Genomic DNA, 23108 nt, shown 5'->3' on the forward strand with positions numbered 1-23108 from the left:
GGCCCTACCTGCTCTTTCGTCACTACAGGCTCCCGCAGCCCGGAGCCCCCCTGAGCCACAGGCAGGCAGGCAGGGGGGTGTGGACGAAGGCTTGCTGCCTGGCACAGGCGCGCAGTGCCTGGGGCCCTGCCTGCCAGAGCGAAACCTGAATATTCATACTGCTTTCTGCAGCTTGCTCAAGCTGGAGGAGGCATGCGTTCTTTGAAAATTGTACCTTGCCTATCTGCAGGCTATGGAGTCAGGAATGAGACACCGGTGCTGCTAAGGAAGCTCACTCTGGCCTAGAGTGACTCCATGGCTCTTTTGTCCTTAGCCACTCCAAGAAGAGGGAGGGTGGCGGGTAGCTCTAGGCTGGAAGGCACTGCGAGTCCAGGCAGATATATTTATTTATTTATTTTACTGGAGAGCACTGTAAACACTCTAAGCTAAAGGTGGGGCTGAATGAGGGGCTAAAGTCTGGCTGTGATGGAGGAGATGAGGCTGGGGGGGGTCTTGGGACACAATCTTGGCCAATCCACAGCCAGGCTTCTGGGCCTCATGGGTCCCAAGCTGTCTGTGTCCCTCCTACCCTGGGATCTGTGCACCCACCCAAAGGCTAGGATGAGGCCAGAGCTAACCACTGAGAAACCAAAAGATCATCCCCTAGGACAGAAGGGCCTAGATTTTTTCCATCTAATGTGTTTGAGTCACGAAGGGAGGCAGGGATGGAGGCGGCTCGCAAATGAAGATGCTGAGGGTAACAGATTTCCCTTCCAGCACTTGAGGCTAAAATTCTGAAAATTCAACCTCTGACCCAGCTGTAGGCAGGTCCTACAGAGACAGGGCCTGCATGCCAAAGCTGACCAAGCACCAGACTAGGCGTCAAAGCATAGTCCAGACCCAGCTCATCTTCCAGGGGCCTCCATTTTGTTTACTGATAAATCACTTAAAATGTACTCAAGGCAAGTAGATTGCAACATCCACAGTTAAGATCATAAGCCACACTTCCAAGAAATGTTAAAAGACTATGTCCTTCTAGGTCTCTAGAATACAATTTTCAGTAGTCTGGGAGCACTTGGGTGGGAAAGTTTGGAAAAACTCTGCTAAGTCAATTTTGCCATTAATGGGCTATGTAACCACAGGCATGCCACGTCACAGGGCTCTCGAAGCCTCGGGCCTCCCTCCCTAGAGATTTCATGCTATCCAGAGCTCCAAGCAGGCTTACTGATTGTAGTAGTCATCAGGGCTCCACACTTCTTCCCTCTATCAAAACTTTCAGGCCAGCCAGGCACGGTGGCTCACACCTGTAATCCCAACACTTTGGGAGGCCAAGGCAGGCAGATCACCTGAGGTCAGGAGTTCGAGACCAGCCTGGCTAACATGGCGAAACTCTGTCTCTACTAAAAATATAAAAATTAGCTGAGTGTGGTGGTGGGTGCCTGTAATCCCAGCTACTCCAGAGGCTGAGGCAGGAAAATCGCTTGAACCATGGAGGCAGAGGTTGCAGTGAGCCAAGATCATACCACTGCATTCCAGCCTGGGCAACAGAGCAAGACTTCGTCTCAAAAAACAAACAGCCGGGTGCGGTGGCTCACACCTGTAATCCCAGCACTTTGGGAGGCTGAGGCGGGTGGATCACTTGAGGTCAGGGGTTCAAGATCAGCCTGGCCAACATGGTGAAACCCTGTCTCTTTATCTTTAAAAAAATTTTTTTTAAAAAAACTTTTAAGCCACGCTCTCATCTCCCCGGGAACAAATTTACCTACCAGAAAAAAAAATCATAAACCTTTTAGTGCTAATAGTTGATATTGGGTTAAGTGTCCTCTCTCTCCTTTTTTTTTTTTTTTTTTGAGACGGAGTTTCGCTCTTGTTACCCAGGCTGGAGTACAATGGTGCAATCTCACTGCAACCTCCGCCTCCTGGGTTCAGGCAATTCTCCTGCCTCAGCCTCCTGAGTAGCTGGGATTACAGGCACGTGCCACCATGCCCAGCTAATTTTTTGTATCTTTAGTAGAGACGGGGTTTCACCTTGTTGACCAGGATAGTCTCGATATCTTGACCTCGTGATCCACCCTCCTTGGCCTCCCAAAGTGCTGGGATTACAGGCTTGAGCCACCGCACCCGGCCCTCTCTCTCCTTAATACATTTTTTCTTTTCTTTTTTCTTTTTTTTTTTTTTTTTTTGGATACAGACTTTCACTCTGTTGCCCAGGCTGGAGTGCAGTGGTGCAGTCTTGGCTCTCTGCAACCTCCACCTCCTGGGTTCAAATGAGTCTCATGTCTCAGCCTCCTAAGTATCTGGGATTACGGGTGTGCACCACCATGCCTGGCTCATTTTGTGATTTTACTAGAGACAGGGCTTTGCCATGTTGGCCAGTCTGGTCTGTAACTCCTGACCTCAAGTGATCTACCCGCCTTGGCCTCCCAAAGTGCTAGGATTACAGGCATGAGCCACTGTCTGGCCCTTAATACATTTTCATTTAACGAGACCATCTGGAACGAACATATTTTAGCCTGAGAAGGGACTCCAGGGCAAGTGGTCGCCTGGAGGGGCCAACCTGCAGGTGAGCTAGAGGTTGTTTTTCGGTGGTTCTCCCTCCCACCACCCCAGTAGCTGTGGAATGAGCTGGTCTTAATCATCTATGCCCCATGCCTGTGGGTTCTGTTAGAAAGCTATATGGAGTGAATGAAAATCCTTTGGAAAGCGAAAAACTAGGCCTGGTGCAGCACAAAGCCCACTTGACTGGGAGTGAGGAAGATCAAGTTCCAGTCTTGGCCCAGCCTCTGCCCATCTCCTCCCTCAGCTTCTGAGCTGGCGCCAACTCCTACTCCGGGGCACACAGTGACATCTATGGCTGTGGCCACAGCAGCCGGACTCGGCAGAGCCCTACGGTTCAAACTCATCTGCTCAGTTTCCAAAGGTCCTTCACAGTCTGACCCCACCCTACCTACTCAGGCTTGTTTCCCATGATTTCCCAACTTAAGCCTGGGCTTCAAGCCCAGTGGTCTCCTCATGGTCCCCTGAGGGAACATTCCAGGCTCATTCACAGAGTTTCTCAGGCCTGCCATGCCTTGCTGCTCCTTTTTGGCTAATCAAATAGTGCCTATCAAGCAAGGTCCCAGCTAAGTCCCCTAACCCCATGGAGCTGGTTGTACCCTCATAATTATGGCCTGCACCCATGGAGCCCTGTTTTCTAAACCCCCATGACTCTTAAATTCTACTACAAGATTTATTAATCCCACAGGGTCTTGAATTGCCCTTTAATTATTTCATGTGTATCTCGTTTCCCCAACAGGCAGTAAAATCCATGGGATCAAAGCCCATTTCATCTTCTTCTGACTAACACAGGTTTGGGCATTCACGAATGAAGTCCATGTAAATTCTCAACAAGAGTGAGATCTCTAGAAATGAGACCACAGCCCAGACATGATGGCTCATGCCTATAATCTCAGCACTTTGGGAGGCCGAGGCAGGCAGATCAAGAGGTCAGGAGATCGAGACCATCCTGGCTAACACAGTTAAACCCCATCTCTACTAAAAATAGAAAAATTAGCCGGGTGTGGTGGCACGTGCCTGAAGTCCCAGCTACTCAGGAGGCTGAGGCAGGAGAACTGCTTGAACCTGGGAGGCAGAGATTGCAGTGAGCCGAGATCGTGCCATTGCACTCCAGCCTGGGTGACAGAGAAAGACTCTGTCTCAAAAAAAAAAAAAAAAAAAAGTGTGTTTCCCTTGCGCCCTGGTTCAAGATGGCGGATGAGGCCACGCGACGTGTTATGTCTGAGATCCCGGTGCCGAAGACAAATGCCAGACCCCGAGATTGGGAGTTATGGGTGCAGCAACTGAAGGACGAATATCAGTCCCTTATCCAGTATGTGGAGAACAACAAGAATGCTGACAATGATTGGTTCTCACTGGAGTCCAACAAGGAAGGGACTCGGTGGTTTGGAAAATGCTGGTATATCCATGACCTCCTGAAATACGAATTTGACATCGAGTTTGACATTCCTATCACATATCCTACTACTGCCCCAGAAATTGCAGTTCCTGAGCTTGATGGAAAGACAGCAAAGATGTACAGGAGTGGAAAAATATGCCTGACGGATCGCTTCAAACCTTTGTGGGCCAGGAACGTGCCCAAATTTGGACTCGCTCATCTCATGGCTCCGGGGCTGGGTCCATGGCCGGCAGTGGAAATCCCTGATCTGATTCAGAAGGTCGTCATCCAACACAAAGAGAAATGCAACTAATGAAGGATCAAGCCACTGAGGCAGGGCAGAGGGAGCTTTGATAGGCTGTGACCCTGTTTTCCTGTGCATCACACTTAACTCACCTAACTGCTTCCCCCGCCCCCCCAACCCGAACACCCTCCACCTCTTGTTGTTACTAAGTAGCTGCAGCAGGCCTAAGTAGCTGCAGCAGGCATTGCCGCTGGAGAAGTAAACACCAAACAGTGTTGCTACTTAGTTTCTAAGGCTGCACAGGGAAGGGAAAGACTGGGCTTTGGAAAATCTAGCGGCAATTTATATCCACCCCAGGTGGAGCAACATGCACCTGGAGGCATAGGGAGTAACTGAAAGTGAGTACATAGTCTTTCTGGTTTCTGGAGATAACTCAACAATAAAAGCTGCTTCCTCTGGTAGCCTGTGGTTCTCATTCAGAGCTGTTAAGAGAGGGCAAGTGTGCTAAAACCTGAGACACATGAACACCTACGCTGGGTTGGGTTGAGAGGGAGTGGAAAGTAGAGGATGCTCTGGTCAGCAGTGGGGAATGAAATGGTGACTCTTCTCCCTGCTGCTCAGATCTACCTTTGTCCTTTAGTGATCACAGGGTGATCCATGCTTCACCCTGTGTTAGCCTGCAAGAAATGGTTTTGCAGGGCCAGCACTTCTCGCCTTCCAGGGATCTTCCCATCCCTCTGTGAAGTGGTAATGCTTCTCCACTGACTGGTCTGCAGCTGGACCCAGGCCTGCAGCTTGCCACACTTGCACCCCTGCCGTTTGGGAAGGATCTGTGCTGTAAGCCTCGTGGCCATACTACGACTGTCAGATCTCCATCCCTATGGCCTATAGGATGGGGCGATGGCATCCTATACCTCAGGGACTTGCTTTGGAGTCATGGATTAAAGCCCACTCTGGGCAGGAAAAAAAAAGGAAGAAAGAAAAAGAAATGAGGGCCGGGCGCAGTGGCTCACGCCTATAATCCCAGCACTTTGGGAGGCCTAGGCGGGTGGATCACAAGGTCAAGAGATGCAGACCATCCTGGTCAACATGGTGAAACCCCGTCTTTACTAAAGATACAAAAAATTAGCTGGGCATGGTGGCGTGTGCCTGTAATCCCAGCTACTCAGAAGGCTGAGGCAGGAGAATTGCTTGAACCCTGGAGGTGGAGGTTGCGGCGAGCCGAGATCCTGCCATTGCACTCCAGTCTGGGTAACAACAGCAAAAGTTCATCTCAAAAAAAAAAAAAAAAAAAAAGAAAAAGAAAAAGAAATGAGACCACAGGTCCTGATAGATCTTACGGCTAAGACTAGGGATAAGATAGGTGTAGAGTTTGGCCAATGTCTCTAAGGCTCCAATGTTACTTTTTCTCTCTTGCTCCATGCCTCTGTTAGGGGCAACATGTACTACTAGCTAGAGTCATTTATTCCAAGCGGCATTGAGAAGGCCGTTGATGATCAGGTCATCATTTAAGCATTCTCTCTTTGTACAAAACCACAATGTTTCCACCCTGGTGATATTGGTTAATCACTGAACCCTCAGGAAAGACTTCATGCTGGATTAGGTCTAAGAACTAAAATGATTCAAGAGAAGAGGGGTATGAGGATAACTATATGAGAAAAAAACCTGTTACTTAAAGAAACCTTTTGTTTTCTGGACAGGTAAGGCTAAAGATGAATACAATTGGCATCTATAAAATGATATATGAGCCAGATAGTCATGGATTTATTCATTTTTAGCCTAAGAACATCAACTTAAAGATAAGCATCATCTAAAATAATGGCAACATAAGGGACAAACATGATTATAAAACGAGATTTAAAAAACAAGGCCAGACTGAGCATGGTGGCTCACGCCTGTAATCCCAGCACTTTGGGAGGCTAAGGTGGGTGGATCATTTGAGGTCAGGAGTTCAAGACCAGCCTGGCCAACATGGTGAAACCCCATCTCTACTAAAAATATGAAAAAAAAAAAAAAAAAAGAATTAGCTGGGTGTGGTGGTACATGTCTGTAATTCCAGCTACTTGGGAGGCTGAGGCAGGAGAATTGCTTGAACCCAGGAGGTGGAGGTTGCAGTGTGCTAAGAAAATGCCACTGGCACTCCAGCCTGGGTGACAGGTCTCAAAAACAAAGTAAAATTAAATAAAATAGAAATACAAAACAAGGCCAAACATATTTGTTACAACAAAAATTAATGCAAGTGGTATAAATGCAAATATTAAAGAAATTGTTATGGAAAAGTCAATCATAAAAATTATATGAAATTGCAAAGGACTTTAGCCAAAAACAACTTCGAAAAAGAGCAAAGTTGAAAGGCTAATACCTGATTTCAAGAATGATTATAAAGCTACAATAATCAAAACAGTTGGTATTAATGTAAAGAGAAATAAGTAGACCAATCAATGGAATTGACACAGAGTCCAGAAATGTGCCCATATATAGACAATGGTAATAGAATCATGATAGCTTTTTCAACAAATAGTGCCAGAATAATTAGATATTCATATGCAAAAAGAAAATAAAGTCTGGGTGCAGTGACTCACACCTGTAATCTCAGCACTGTAGGAGGCTGAGTTGGGAGGATAGCTTGAGGCCAGGAGTTCAAAATCAGTCTGAGCAACATAGTGAGAAGCTATTTCTACAAAAAAAAAATTAAATTACCCAGGCATGGTGGCACACTCCTGTGGTCCTAGCTACTTGGAAGGCTAAGGTGGTAGGATCACTTGAGGCCAGGAGGTCAAGGCTGCAGTGAATCATCATCATGCCACTGCATTCCAGCCTGGGCAACAGAGCAAGACCCCATCAAAAAAGAAGAAAGAAAGAAAGAGAGAGAGAGAGAATAAAGGAAGAAAGGAAGGAAGGAAAGAAAGAAGTGAGGAGAGGAAGGAGAGGAAGGAAGGAAGGAAAAAAGGAGGAAGGAAAGGAGGGAAGGAGGGAGGGAGGAAGGAAGAAGGGAAAGAAGGAAGGAAGGAGAGGAAAGAGAAGAAGGAAGGAAAAAAGAAGGAATAGAGGGAGGGAAGGAGGGAGGAAAGAAAGAAGGAAGGAAAAGAATTTGGATCCATACCACTCAACATACAGAAAAATTAACTCAAAGCAGACCACAGACTAAAATGTAACACCTAATATTATAAAAACCTATAAAAGGAAATATGAACCAAAATATTTGTAACCTAAGGCTAGGGGAAGAGTTCTTAAATACAGCATCAAAACTATATTTTTTGAGTTCTTAAATACCACACCAAAACTGTACCCATAAAAAGAAAAATTGAAAAGTTGCACTTTCATAAAAATTAAAAATGTTTACTGAAGTTAGAAGACACTGTGAAAAGGATGAAAAGAAGCCACAGACTATGAGAACGTATTTACAAATCATGTATCTGATGAAGGTCTTGTAGCCAAAAAATATAAAGAACTCTCAAACTACAAGAAAACAAACAACTCAGTTTAAAAAACAGGCAAAAGATTTGGACAGACACCTCAACAAAGAAGACTTATGGACAGCAACTATATGAAAAGATGTTCAGCATCACCACTCATCAGGGAAATACAAATTAAAATCACAATGAGATACCACTACACACCTATTAGAATGGCTAAAAGAAAAAGACTGCCCATATCAAGTGTCGACGAGGATGTAGAACAACTGATAGAATTCCTGCTGGTAGGAATGTAAAATGGTTTAGCTACTTTGAAAAACAGCTGGACAGTTTCTTAAAAGTTGAACCTACACTACTGTATGATGTTGTTACTCTACCCCTAAGTATTTAACCAAGAGAAAAGTAAATATATAGCCACAAAAAGGATTTGTGTACAGAGGTTCATAGCTGTGTTTGTAATAGCTAAAAGCTAGAAAAAACACCAAACATCCATCAACTGATGAATGGATAAGCAATGTATGATCTATCCATACAATGGAATGCTACTTAACAATAAAAAGGAATGAAATACTGATGTATACAACAACATGGATACATCTGAAAATAAATATGCTGAGTGAGAGAAGCCAGGCCAGAAAAAGAGTACATGCTATATGCTTCCAATTATATAAAACTTTGAAAAATGCAAACTAATCTACAGTGACAGAAAGTAGAGCAGTGGTTGTCTCAGGATGGGAGGGAGGGATCGCAAAGGGGCAGGAGGAAACCTTCCAGGAGTGAAGGTTCACTGTCTTGATTGTGCTTATGGTTTCACAGGTGTATATATGTCAAATGTTATCAAATTGTATGCTTGGAAATACGTGCCGTTTATTGTGGCACATCAATATTACCTTGATAAAGCTGTTAAATCAAAAGAAAAAAGGTCCCCACATTAGATGAAATACAGCAAACACTATATAATTTCTCCATGTAACATTACTATGGAAAATTATTACTACTTTTTACTATGTAGCATTATTATTATTACTATGTAAATTTTCTTATGTGACATTACTATGTCATATCCACTATGTAACCTTACTATGTAATATTACTATGTAACTTTTTACTACATAAAATTACTACATAACTATACCATGTAACATTACCATCTAACTTTACTGTGTAAAATTAATATCTAACTTCACTATGTAATATTACTATATAACTTTTTACTACATAAGATTACCATGTAACATTACTATGTAACATCACCATGTAACTTTACCACATAAAATTAGTATCCAAATTTACTAGGTAAGGTTACTATAACTTTTTAACTACATAACATTACTATGTAACTTTACTATTAACATTGCTAACTTTTTACTATATAACATTACTATGTAGCTTTACTCTGTAAAATTACTATCCAAATTTACTATGTAATATTACTATATAACTTTTTACTGCATAAGATTATTATGTAACTATACTATGTAACATTACTATGTTAGTTTACTATATAACATTACTCTGAATTAGCCCTGGAGACAAAAGAACGAAGAACACCCATGCTGTCCTAGAAAACACATTCCTTGGAGCCACTCTGCACCCAAGCTGAAGCGCAGCAGCCCAAATATGGCTCACTACAACCTCAAGTTCCTGGGCTCAAGCGATCTTCCTGCCTCAGTCCCCAAGTAGCTGGGACTACAGGTGCACACCAGCACACCCGGCTAATTTTTGTATTTTTTCTAGAGACAAAGTTTTGCCATGTTTCCCAGGCAGGTCTTAAACTCCTGGGCTCAAGTGATCCTTCCACCTTGGCCTCCCAAAGTACTGGGATTGCAGGTGTGAGCCACCTCGCCCTGCCAAGTGTGCTGATTTTAATGGGCTTATGTTCGTTTCTATCTTGCTCACTCCCATGCCAATGCTATTGTCCCACTGAGCCTGGAATATCCCTAGAACACAGCCAATGACCTATTTCCTTTTTTAAAACACCATCTCCATTCTCGCCTGCAGGAAGCCTTGCCCAATAAAGCTGAGGAAGGCGAAGAATGAGCTTTCTCTAGACAGCCATTGGAGCCATAATCACCCGGTTTACAGATATTAAGTGCCATAGGCTGGTTGGCACGTCAGCTCCTACCTGCTATGGGGCTAAATGCATGTGTATTACTACAGCTCTAGAATTGGGTTTAGATCCTTCTGAGGAGGGGGCTGGCCCTGTTGTGTTTTTTCATAAGATCAATGTGGCGCCAAGAAAGTGGTCACCTAATGACACAGGTATTTTCTGTGCATAGATTCTCACAGAATTAGTGGAGCTGAACTAGCTTCTGTTATCCTCGAGGCTGGGGGGGCGTATATAGGAAAAAGACAGATTAGCTCCTCATTCTATGTCTAAGTACCTCCTTGTTATCAGGTCATCAGGAATTTCGGGAGGTTAAGAATAATCGCCCACCCTCCCATCCCCCAAAGCCTAACAGTTCTAACTGAGGGGTGGGGACCAAGGGAGGGAGTGGAGTGCTTTACTCAGGGGTGGTCCAGTTTATCCTAGGCTGTCTGTCCCAGCGGGTGGTCACAGGCTCCTCAAGCAAACACAATCCAGTCAATAGCAAATGGAACCTCCAAGTTACTCCCTGGGAGGCCTTTGGAAGGGGAATGGCCACTAGTCCCCTGGGAGCTCTTCTGGGCAAAGGCAGTGCCCCAGCCCTAACTCAAGGCCTCTGGACATTGGCCCAGAATAGACCCATCATCTATTCTAGTGAAGGGGGAGAGTGGTAGTTGGCCAGTTGGCTCCCAGAATTTCACACTCAGTAGGGTAATAACAACAATCTGATGATTGCTAAATAGTTCCCAGGAGTATGTTAGGCCTTCTCTCAAAGAAACTAACTTACTCTTATTTCTGCAGTGAATGATACTCAAAATGAAAATGGTGAAGGGCTAGAGAAGGCAATGTTAATATAAATATTAATGATTTCAGTTTTGCTCTTCATACAGCACTGCCTGCCATTCAGTATAACACACACACACACACACACACACACACACACACCCTACTACATCCTCTCCACATCCTGTGCAATGGCGGAGTCAACAAAAAGCAGAAAAACCTGGAAAATCTCCCTCTTACTTTCAGAAATGGGTGTGGCATGCCCTATCGACATTGCCAAAGAAGTAGTGGTCCCCAGAGCCTGGCAAAGTCAAGTGTGTGTGAAGAGGAAATGGTGACAACAATCAACAACTGTCACAGGAATAACAATAACAGCAGTGAACACTTACTGGGTGGGTACTATATGCCAAGCACTCTGCTGAGTGCTTTATATGCATCATCTAAGCTTCACCCCAACCCTGTGAGGTGGGTACTGACACCCAGAGTGGTAAAGTAACTAGCCCATAGTCACACAGCCAGTAAGTCTGGCATTTAAATGTAGACAGCCCGTGCTCTTCCTCCTCTAGACAATAGCATGTATTAGGAAGGATATCGGGTCACACGGGAAGAGGAAAGGAAGCTTCAGGAGAGTCAGGTGTTCTGAGAAGCAGAAGTGCCCACACTGGGACAAGAAAATGGCCGATCAAGAAGGTGGCAACTTGGCTGGTCGTCGTGGCTCACGCCTCTAATCCCAGTACTTTGGCGTGCTAAGACAGATGGATTACCTGAGGTCAGGGATTTGAGACCAGCCTGGCCAACATGGTGAAAAATGTTTTTACCAAAAAATACAGAAAAAGTTCACAGCAGCCCCACGCGGAAGGGCCCGTACAACCCCGAGGCAGACAGGGAAGGCGAGGCTCAGAAAGGAGATGGACACCGTCCTGAGTTGCACAGCCGTCTCTACCAAAACATGCAGCAAAAGGCTGAATGCGGTGGCTCACTCCTGTAATCCCAGCACTTTGGGAGGCCAAGGAGGGCAGATCATGAGGTCAGGAGATTGAGACCATCCTGGCTAACATGGTGAAACCCCATCTCTACTAAAAATACAAAACATTAGCCAGGCGTGGTGGCATGAGCCTGTAGTTCCAGCTACTTGGGAGGCTGAGGCAGGAGAATTGCTTGAACCTGGGAGGCAGAGGTTGCAGTAAGCCGAGATCGCGCCATTGCACTGCAGCCTAGGGGACAGAGTGAGACTCTGTCTTAAAAAAAATGTAAAAAAATTTAGCTGGGCTTGGTGGAAGGTGCCTGTAATCCCAGCTACTTGGGAGGCTGAGGCAGAATTGCTTGAACCCAGGAGGTGGAGGTTGCAGTGGGCCAAGATCTCGCCACTGCATTCCAGCCTGGCAACAGAGCAAGGCTCCATCTCAAAAAAAAAAAAAAAAAAAAAGAAGGTGGCAACTTAAGGGAAAGCTTGCTCAGCCTGGGCCAGCTGCTTAGCTTACTTCTTGTTAGCCCCTCTGAGAAATGTTCTGGCACTTTCCCTTGCAGACCTTGCTTCGTGAAACACCCTTCCCTGCTCCCTGACCCTCCACCACACCCTGGAAGCAGGCTGGGGTCTCTTTGCTGAGAAATTCACCTTAGGATGTGATTTCCCAACCAAGAAGTCAGGGCACTCTGGTATGTCCCTTTGGTGTTGAAATGTGCTGGGGAGGGGGCAGGACAGTGACCGAGGGAAAATCATGAGTGTGTGTATGTGGCAGGGGGATATCCAGGTGTTTTTAATCCAATTAAACCCAACAAGGGCCAAGTTTCCTCCATGTCCAGCCTTGGGAGACACAGAATCAGTCGAACCAATATATGGCTAGTCCTTAGTGGTATGAGCAGAAACACATGAAACTCTAATTCTTCACTTCCTAGATGGTGGAGTGGGGAACAATTATGAAAATCTCTCTCACTGGGCGCTGTGGCTCATGCCCGTAATCCCAGCACTTTGGGAGGCTAAGGCGGGCACATCATCTGAGGTCAGGAGTTCAAAACTAGCCTGGCCAACATGGCGAAACCCTGTCTCTACTAAAAGTACAAAAAATTAGCTGGGCATGGTGGTGGGCACCTATAATCTCAGCTACTCAGAAGGCTGAAGCAGGAGAATTGCTTGAACCTGGGAGGTGGAGGTTGCAGTGAGCCGAGATTGCACCTCTGCACTCCAGCCTGGGCAACAAGAGCAAAACTCGGTCTCAAAAAAAAAAAAAAAAAAAAGAAGGAAAGAAAATCTCTCTCCTCCACCTGAATGAAGCTCTGGGCTTCCAGAGAAATTCCAGAACCCTGGGGAAAGATGGGATCCAGCCAGCCTGCAACTGTCGTGAGCACATGTGGCGTGTCAGTTTTCCTGTCATTTTAGTGCCCACGTCTCCCCGTCATCTCTCCCACTCCCCGTGTGTGTGTGTGTATGTGTGTGTGTGCGCGCACGCGCGTGCGTGTGGTGAGGGAAGGGTTTCAAAATGAAATCCCCTCAGCTTGGGTGGCAGGCTGGCCAGACACTTTGTATCTCCTGGAGTGGAGACGGGGGTTTGCACCCAGCTACCCACACTAGCTGACCTGGTCTTTTATGTGACATGCATTTGCCAAGCAATCATCCAAGCTTCGAAGGTCAGTCCGTGGCCAGGGAATAGAAAGGTGTATTTTCTTCCTTTTCTGCTGTGCCAAATCTCCCCCTCGCTTCCCCTCCACCCTCCTTCAAGGTCTAGCCCAGGCCCGCATCCCTCACAAAGCCTTCCCTCCCTCCTCCAGCGGCTGCAGACCTCCAGTCCGGGCCGCTGGCCTCTCCTCCAACAAGCACAATTAGCACCTGACCAGCCTCTGGCCCCGCTGCTAGTCCTCGCCTCTGATTGTTTCAGTGTCTTAGTCATCACTTCCCTAGCGCCTCCTTCTCTCCCCCGCACAGCACCTAGCATTGGTTGGGCACACAGTAGGTGTTAATAAATGTCTGTTGAATTGAAACTCAGCGGCCCCTATGAGGTCATAACCCTCATAAGCACCCCGACCAGCAGTTTCTTGGCAACCGGCACTGGGGCCCAAGCTACAGGGCATTAGCAGCGAGACTGCTATTACAGGACTCACGAGGCTCAGCGGCCAGAGAGAGGTTTGCAGGCAGGTTGGTGTTGATGAGAAAAAAGCCCCTGATCCCTAGGAAAGCGCCTATGGGATTCTGGGTACCTTGCAGGAGTTTCCTTTCTCCCCTGCAGAAGTAGTTTTCAGTGTGAGAACCACAAAGAGAATAAATTGGAAGACAAGCCAGAAACCTCTTTGCAGCTTAGAAATCCAGGAGAGATGTCAAGCCCAGGTTGGGGTCAGGCCCTATACCCCTGAGGGAAGAAGGCTGCCCAGGGCCTTTCCCAGCTTCGTGGGGGATCCCAGGAGATGCAGTGGGCATGGCCGGCATGAACCTTTCCACTGCAGGGGGCTATAGGGATGTTTGGGGGTGTCCCTAAGAAATGCCATCTTCCTCCAGAACCCAACAAATGACATTCTGCAAGATTGCCATCTGCAGCTCATGCAGAAACCAGTGCCCCGGCCAGACATGGTGGCTCACGCCTGTAATCCCAGCACTTTGGGAGGACGTGGTGGGCAGATCACTTGAGGTCAGGAGTTCAAGATCAGCCTGGCCAACATGGTGAAACCCCCTGTCTATAAAATATATAAAAATTAGCCAGGGGAGGCCAGGCGTCGTGGCTTATGCCTGTAATCCCAGCACTTTGGGAAGCTGAAGTGGGTGGATCATGAGGTCAGGAGTTCAAGACCAGCCTGGCCAACATGGTGAAATCCTGTCTCTACTAAAAATACAAAATTAGCTGGACGTGGTGGCGCATCCAGCTATTTGGGAGGCTGAGGCAGGAGAATCACTGGAACCTGGGAGGCAGAGTGAGCCCAGATCACTCCAGCCTGGATGACAGAGTGAGACTCCATCTCAGAAAGAAAAAAAACCCAACTATTTAGCCAGGGGTGGTTATGGGTACCTGTAATCCCAGCTACTCAGAAGGCTAAGGCAGGGAGAATTGCTTGGGCCTGGGAGGTAGAGGTTGCAGTGAGCCAGGATCGCACCACTGCACTCCAGACTGGGCAACAGAGTGAGACTCCATCTCAAAAAAGAAAAAAGAAACCAGGGTCCCTTTCCCTCTCATTCACCCAAATCCTAGGGCAAAACTCTGTGTGGGAGGAAGGGAGGTGCATCTATACCCGAATCTGGCCAGGGTCTCAAGGCAAAGAGAAGCCTCCAAGTCTAGGGTGCTTGATCCCCCACACTGGCTCAGGGATTTGATAGTGGCTTCACATTATGATTATTTATAAAGATGGCTTATCCCCTTTCCCTGGCCCCCTCCATTCTCCTGCTCTGACTCCAGCCCAGACGAAAAGGTACACACAATCCTGGAAGGCAGGTGGTGTCTTCCTCACATCCACGTTTTCCTCACTGCCACTCTTTTGGGGCCCAATACTAGGACTGGCCCTAAGCGAGTGTTTGCTGAGTTGCATCTGAGTTTTAGGTGCTGCATTAGGCAATATCGTAAGGCCGACTCGCACTTACTCACTTACTGTGTGTCACGTGCCGTTCTAATAAGCAGCTTATATGTATTCATTCATGGATTTGATCCTCACTGCAGTGTTATGAGGTAGGTCTCATGGACAGATGAGGAAACTGGGGCATACGATTGACTGGGATCACATAGCTAGTAAATAACAACGCTGAGATTTTATCCTAGACAGCCAGGCTTTAAGAACTGGAGGTAAGGGGTTCAGAATTACAGTGAGCTGTGACTGTGCTATTGCATTCCAACCTGGGTGACAAAGTGAGACCTTTAATTTAAAAAAAAAAAAACATGAAAACAAAAACTGGAGGTTAGATGAGAAAATTGCCGGGGTGGGGGATGTGGAGAGGATGAAGGCCCAGCTTAAGAGCAGAAGAGCAGAGGTTTCCCCAGGAAAGCAAACTCATCAGCCTGTGTCTGCCTGGGTCTCTGCCACATAGGGCCTGATTTTTGCAGGATGAGGGGCATTTTGGACATGCTATCAATCAGGCCCCTACAGACAGACCACAGCAGCCTCCTTATTAGATCCCAATATATACCAGAGAAGACAGAAGCCACTGTCACCACTTAGCACGAGGTGAGGGAGGGTGGATTTGGGGCCCCTAGGTTGTCCAGGGGTGGGCACCAGTTCCTGAGCAACCACCGAGCAAACAGTGCAGCAGAGGGAGGAGGAATGCCAGACATAGTTGCAAACAAGCCACTCCTTCGGCTCACAGCAAGAGGCTGGGTGAGGGTTGGAGCCTGGAGCCTGGGTGAGGGTGGGAGCCTGCTTCATGGTCCCCCGCCCCCAACAAGAAATCCCAGGCTCTGAACCCAGCCCCAGAAACAACCACATGCAAGAGAGCCTCCTCCCCACACCGGCTGGCTGGGATAGGAAGTTCTCCCTGATAATCTCCGCTGAACTCCAGAGAGCTCCTCCTACACGGCTCCTGTGCTGGATGCACTGAATGTGAATTAATGGTTGAGAAAGCACTTTATAACCAGGAAAACCCAGTGTCACTAACTACAAGGAGGGATTGGCATTCTTGCTGGGCATACGTGTTCCCCAGGCATTTTCAGTGCCAAAGTCTCCCCAAAGGGAAGAACTAGAAGTGTTCCCTTCACCTCCCTCCAACCTGGCACTCAGGCCAGGGGTCAGCTCGCAGGGGGTGAGTCCCCAATGGGCGTGCCCACCAGCTGTTGGGGCTGAGCAGTGGTGGTTCAGGCCCTGGGGTGGTGACCTCACTTCCGCTCCTGCCTCCCCACCTCCCCAGCACTCCTCCCATCTGAGGCCCCACCAGGCCAAAATCGAGAAGTCCAAGGTTAACTGTTCCTTCTCACTTTAAGAGCTAATTAAAATAATTAGCCACAATGAACTGTCAAACATTAACCAGAAGAGGCTGCAGGACCAGACAGGCCTCCATCACCGGCCGAGGGATGAGGGGCAGGATCAAATGGCTATCAAATCCCTCAACTGGGGTACACTGGGGGGCGGGACGACCCAGGAGGACCTCGCTGAGCCGAGGTGCCAAGGGGTCAGGAGGCGACTCTGGTCAGGAAGGCGATGTCCAGGCACACGGTGGTGAGAAAAGGGTGTCAGGGTTAGGGTGTGGTGGAGGAGCCAGGAATTCATAAGGTGGCCACAGCCTCAGCAGTCCCTCAAGCCTCCAAAACAAGGCGCTGGCCTCAGGGGATCCCGAGCGGTGCCGCGGCTGAGTCCCCTAGGCGGCCCAGGAGGGAATGGGGAGGCGGGAAAGCCGGGGAGAGCGGGAAGGCTGGCGGCTGGCTCACAGGGAAACTCGGGCCCCTGCCAAGAGGTCTCTATTTTGGCGATCCAGTTCTCCAAGTCATAGGTCTGCGTGCGCGTGTGTGTGCGTGTGACCCTAAAGCCCTAGCCCCAGAAGCCCCGGGGGCAGTCGGATCAATGTAGCAGCTCCACCACGGATTGCCCCACCTCCTCTGCCCTCGGGTGTAAAGCTCCTGGGGCCCGCTGTCACGATCCGTGGGTCACGGAACCCGGGCTGCCGGGGGCAAGGGGAAACGGGGGCCCCCACCCCGACTCCCCGACTAGGGGAATCCATTCCACTTCCATCCCGGGATAGGGAGCACGGGTTCTCCATCACACGCGCGGCGGGGCGACGCCAGGGCGGCTCGCGACACGCCGCGACTCTCCCTCCCTTCCCTGGGCCCCCAGCCCCACGCCGGGGCCCCGGCGCTCTCGATCCCGCCCTCAGGCAAACTTTTCCAGGTCCCCGAAGGCTCGAAGAACCGGCGCCATCGACGTACCTGAGGCCGAGTGGCTCACGGGCCAGGCTCAGTCGCCGGGCCGGGGTCGGTCTCCGTAGTCTCCTCCCCGCTCCGGGGGCCGAGACGCGGGTCCCCAGCCCCGCCAGCCCGTCCTCTCCCCTCGGAAGCCCGGCCCGGCGAGTGGCGCCGGGAACTCGGCGCCGGCGAAAGGAGAAGTGGAAGTTGAGCACGGCGCCCGGTCCGTCCCCGCGGCCGCTAGGGCCGCGGTCCCCCGCCCTCCTCCCCGCCCGCCCTTCCTCCCCGCCCGCTTGTCCCCGCCACCCCGCGCCCGTGACTCACCTCGGCGCCGGGGCAGGCTGGTCCGGGCGGGCAAGGCGCAGGGCTCTCCCACACGTCGCGCCGCCTATGGCAAGTTGGAGGGAGAGATGCAACTACCAGGTGAGACGGCGGCGCCCCCGATAAAACGGGGCGGGGGGCGGGGTGGAGCTCGCAGGGAGCAGGGCTGACGCCGGGGAGGGCCAGGCCAAGACGGGGGGTGGTAGGGGCGCCCGGGGAGGGGGCGCGAGCCGGCGCAGACCGGCACCGAAACGAGCGAGCGAAAGGGGAAATTGCACTAGAGACACACACGTCCCCGCAGGCGGCGGCTAGGGCGGGCGCGAAGGAGGCAGGGCGGGAGGGGAGGGAAGAGCCGGAGGGAGGGACCGACGGGAGGGACCGCGGGCGGGCGGGGTGGGGGAGGGAGAGAGGGAGGGACGAGGCATCTCGGTGGAAACAGCGCCCCTCCGCCCCAGCCCGCCCGCCGCGGTCGCCAGCACGGCAGGGGAAGCCGTGCCAGGGGCCCGCTCAGCCTCTCCTTCCCCTCGCGGCTCGCTCGCGCCTGGGGGACCACGAGGCAGGGCGCCCGCAGAGCCCGCAGAGCCCGCGTCGCACGCCGCGGCCCGGCCCGGCACCCCCCACACTGCTTCCAGCGGGCGGGCCCTGGAGCTCTCTGCTCGGTCGGGGCCCTTCCCAGCGCGAAGCCCTCACACAACGCCCAGCGGAGAAATCCCTTCCCCGGGGACTCGGGAAGGTTTCGTCCAGCCCCCTCGGCCCGTGCAAGTGGAGACCTGCTTGACGCCTTTAGGCCAACCCCTGCGCTCCACATTATTGAGCTCCTCGGGTGTGCTGGCCCCAGCGGGAGGGCGGGCCGTGCGGTGGGGTGAGGCCACCAGATGCCCAGAGGATACGATTTTGGAACTATATGCCCGACTCCGCCGAATCCCGGGCCGAACACCTGGGGTGACTGGAGAGTTTAAGCGACTTCTTAGGGAAGTCGAGTCTAGGACTCCCGCTGGGAGTTGGGGTGGGGGGCGCTGGGAGGATTTGAGTCAGGGGACGGGTTGGGGGACAGGAGCTGGAGCAGCAGGTGTAAAGACAGCCACAGTTCGGGTGCTGGGAGCAAGCCCATGCCTACCGTTCTTCCACTGTCCAAACCCAGGCTACTCTGCTCCACGTGCCCACTGGAACAACACGCACGCTCCCCTTCGAGCTCCCCCTTTGCCCTCTCAGACCTGCCTCAATATCAACACCGAGCCCTACCTGATCCTGCGGCTTGGAGGCTCTGGCGAGTCCGCTGGGAATTGTCACTCCTTATAGCTCCACGTGGCCTTGTTGGGGGTGGGGGACAGCCAGGCCTCAGCCTTGACAGAAAGCAGCAAGGCTGAAGGGGCCTCAAGGGCTATGGGCTTGAGGGCTTGAGGTTGAAGGACCTGCTCAGCCTACAGCATCGGCCTGCCTCTCCTGCCTTGGGAATGGATGATCCTAGGCGCAGGACTGGGGGATAGGAGTGGTGGGAGATGATGGCCACAAAGGCAGCAGCAGATTACAAATTCCCAGGGAAAGATCCTGTGGCTGGACTGGGGCGCCGGCCCCTGAGACCTCCTGGAGACTCAGAATCAAGTCCCCAAAACAAGCATTTTGTCCTTTACAAGCGGGCATGCTTTTCCCAGGGGAGTCCAGGTCCTAGAGACACAGTTCTCTGCTGGCCTCTCATCCACAAGGGTCCCCTCTCAAATGTGGGGTAGGTCCCAGATGTCCCTAAGCCCTCTTTGACCTTGAAACTCACGAATGGACACACTCGTCCGCACATGCCCATGCGTGCGCGCGCGCGCGCGCGCGCGCACACACACACACACACACACACACACACACTTTCCCATTTTGCTGAGTTCAGTGGTCTCTAACCTCGGACAGACCTGGGTTCCTATTCCCGCTCACTATTTACCAGCGGCGTGACTTTAGGCAAGTCACTTAAACTCTCTGAGCCTCACTTCTCTTCTTAAAAAAAAAAACAACAAACTAGGCCGGGCGTGGTGGCTCAGGCCTGTAATCTCAGCCCTTTGGGGGGCGGAGGTAGATGAATCACTTGAGGTCAGGCGTTCAAGACCAGCCTGGCCAACCTGGCAAAACCCTGTCTCTTCTGAAAATATAAAAATTAGCCTGGTGTGGTGGTGCATGGCTGTAGTCCCAGCTACTCAGGAGGCTGAGGCTGGAGAATCACTTGAACCCGGGAGGTGGAGGTTGCAGTGAGCCGAGATCACGTCACTGCACTCCAGCCTCGGTGACAGAGAGAAACTCCATCTCAAAAAAATAAATACATAAAATAAAAATAAACTAAATTAAAGTTTTTATTTTTGTTTTTAATTTGTATGGGTACATTGTAGGTGTGTGTATTTATGGGTTACCTCAGATGTTTTGATACCGGCATGCAATGCATCATAATCACATCAGGGTAAATTCGGTATCTGTCACCTCAAGCATTTCTCCTTTCTTTGTGTTATATACAATCCAGTTATACTCTTTTTGTTATCATTTATTTATTTTGGAGATGGAGTTTCATTCTTGTTGCTCAGGCTGGGGTGCAATGGCATGATCTCAGCTCACTGCAACCTCCAGCTCCCAGGTTCAAGCGATTCTCCTGCCTCAGCCTCCCAAGTAGCTGGGATTACTGGCATGTGCCACCACACCCAGCTAATGTTTTGTATTTTTAGTAGAGAAGAGGTTTCTCCGTGATGGTCAGGCTGGTTTTAAACTCCCGACCTCAGGTAATCCACCGGCCTCGGCCTCCCAAAGTGCTGGGATTACAGGTGTGAGCCACTTTGCCAGGCCTTTTTTGGTTATTTTTAATTATACAATAAATTATTGTTGACTGCAGGCACCCTGTAATGCTATCAAGTACTAGATCTTACTAACTAGATTTTTGTACCTATTAACCATCCCCAGTCCCCTGCTCCCAGTCTTGCTTTTCTTATTTTTTAATTGGAGACAATACGAACCTACTTCACAAGGCTGTGGCAACGACTGAATGAGATAACGAAAGTCTATGGCAGTGTTTGGTGCCAAGTAAGTCTTCAACAAATGCTAGCTGTCTTCAGCGTCATGTTCATCTTGTTCATCTTCGGTTTCCTTTCTCAACCCAGCTCTCAGGAGAAGTATGGCCGGGCCAAGGCTGAAATTGCTCAGGACTAGTGGTGGATTCCTCCCGTGAGTGAATGTCCTTGGAACTAAGGCTGATGCCTCAAGGCAGCACGCAAGGAGACGTTTTCCTTTTGGGAAGGGCAGGAAGAGAGGTCGGCACTGCCAACCAGCTCATGGTGACTGGCCCTAATGCCTGCCAGCGCCCTGCAGCCCACGGCTCCTGGGAATCCCATAAGTTCCCACCTTCCCCAGCTGCTCAGAACTAACCACAGCCCTGTGATCTGCTAGTTGCAGCCAAAGCAAGCCCCAACCCTGGTGATGAAAAAGGCTGACCTCGCCTTGAGGAGCCATGGGCCACATGAATGACCTTCCCGGCTGCCTTCTCCTTCCCCACCCGGCTCTCGGCTCTTCTACCTACCCGCTGGGTGAGCCCCAGCCAGGTGGGGCCAGCCAGGCTGAGATCACCACTCTCCCGATGACAGCCAAGCTGTTTCTGCCAATGGCTCATTCCGTGACTTGGCAGGAATTCCCCTTCTCGAGTTGCCCATGGATGCCCAGCCTGCACCATAAGCAGAGCACTCTGAGCCTCTCTGCTTCCAGCCCTGTTTCCCCCAGTCTCCAACCCTGACTGGGTGGTCGCAGGTCTCAAAACTTGGGTCCTGCAAAGAACGGAGGAGCCTCTGTGTTGCCCACAGCCCATGTGGTTCCACCTCCCTACCCGCACACTCAACTCGCCCTTCCACTTTAACAGCTTTCAGAGCCCCTTTGTCTCCTTTTTCTTTTTTTTTTCTAGAGGCAAGGTCTTGCCATATTGCCCAGGCTGGAGTGCAGTGGCACGATCATAGCTCACCACAGCCTCCAACTCCTGGGCTCAAGCAATCCTCCCTCTCCTTGGCCTCCAGAGTAGCTGGGACTACAGACACACACCACCATTCCTGGCTAATTTTTGTATTTTTTGTAGAGACAGGGTTTTGCCATGTTGCCCAAGCTGGTCTTGAACTCCTGAGCTCAAGCGATTTTCTTACCTCGGCCTCCAAAAGTGTTGGGATTACAAACATGAGTCCCACGCCTGGCCTTTATTTTTTAAAGCAGTGCCTGGTAGCTTATGTTTTCCTGCAAATCACTGGAGATTCTTTAGAGACAACTGGCTGGTTTCTCCCTCCTTACACTCACTTAACTCCCTGTCCTCAACAAATTATTATTATTATTATTATTATTTGAGACTCCTGACCTTGTGATCTGCCTGCCTCAGCCTCCCACAGTGCTGGGATTACAGGCGTCAGCCACCACACCCGGCCTCCTCAACAAATTCTATTCAAACTTGTGGCCAGAGCAAAATACCACAATGCCACAGCTTCTGTGGCCAGAGTCCGAACATGCCTCCATAGACACATACTAGAAAAGTTGCTTACTGGTCAGGAAAGGTGGCTCATGCCTGTAATCCCAGTACTTTAGGAGGTTAAGGCGGGTGGATCACCTGAGGTCAGGAGTTTGAGACCAGACTGACCAACATGGTGAAACACTGTCTCTACTAAAAATACAAAAATTAGCTAGGCGTGGTGGCAGGAGCCTGTAATCTCAGCTACTCTGGAGGCTGAGGCTAAGGTAGGAGAATTGCTTGAACCCAGGAGGTGAAGGTTGCAGTGAGCTGAGATCACGCCACTGCACTCCAGCCTGGGTGACAGGAGAAACGAAAGAAAAGAAAAGAAAAGAAAAAAGAAAAGAAAAGAAAAGAAAAGAAAAGAAAAGAAAAGAAAAGAAAAGAAAAGGAAAAGAAAAGAAAGAAGAAAGAAAGAAAGAAAGAAAGAAAGGAAGGAAGGAGGGAGGGAGGGAAGGAAGGAAGGAAAGAAAAGAAAGAAAAGAGGGAGGGAGGGAACGAAGGAAGGAAGGAAGGAAAGAAAGAAGGAAGGGAAGAAAGGAAAGAAAAAGGAAGGAAGAAAGAAGGAAAGAAGAAAGAGAGAGAAAGAAGGAGAGAGAGAAAGAAGGAAGGGAGGAAGGAGAAAAGTTGCCTATCAATCAGAGTTTTGGAACGAGGAGTGTATTCAAAAGCTGGGAGAGAGGTTATGGTGTAAAGGAAGCCTTCCACCTATAAATCTGAGAAACCCCGTATAATCCTTTCTATAAAGCCAGTACTCATTGTTCTTCTGTTGCATTCAATAACCCCAGGTCTGCATCTGTTGGGTTTACATGACAAGGCCATGGGTATCCAAGTGGCACACAGACATCTCCAAGTCAAGGTTGTGTCTGGTCAGCAAAGCAGTGTTTGTTCTAAAAAGCTTCTTGAATAACTGCAAAACAGAATTCCTTTAATCAAGCAGTGCCTGATAGCTCCTGTTTTCCTGCAAGTCACCCCAGGCTTTTTTTATTTTTATTTTTTTTTGAGGCAGAGTTTTGCTCTTGTTGCCCAGGCTGGAGTGCAATGGCG

The 23108-nt window shown here is 49.8% G+C and overlaps 1 protein-coding gene and 1 pseudogene across 2 annotated transcripts in view; one reads left to right on the forward strand and one right to left on the reverse strand.

Annotated features, from left to right (window-relative positions):
- The window catches only part of ELF4 (E74 like ETS transcription factor 4), a 50192-nt gene extending 32344 nt beyond the window's left edge, over window positions 1–17848 (reverse strand). The window contains exon 1 of one of the 2 annotated variants that reach the window (XM_078362291.1): window positions 17567–17848. The gene's annotated coding sequence lies outside the window, so the exon portion shown is untranslated. Of the gene's footprint in view, window positions 1–17266; window positions 17511–17566 lie in introns of those variants that run through there. The other variant, XM_078362290.1, reaches the window with a different exon arrangement.
- LOC100386643 (ubiquitin-fold modifier conjugating enzyme 1 pseudogene) lies at window positions 3698–4251 on the forward strand (annotated as a pseudogene).
- Window positions 17849–23108: the final 5260 nt, after the last annotated feature.

The sequence above is a fragment of the Callithrix jacchus genome, chromosome X, assembly GCF_049354715.1.
Source record: "Callithrix jacchus isolate 240 chromosome X, calJac240_pri, whole genome shotgun sequence".
Lineage (NCBI taxonomy): Eukaryota > Metazoa > Chordata > Mammalia > Primates > Cebidae > Callithrix > Callithrix jacchus.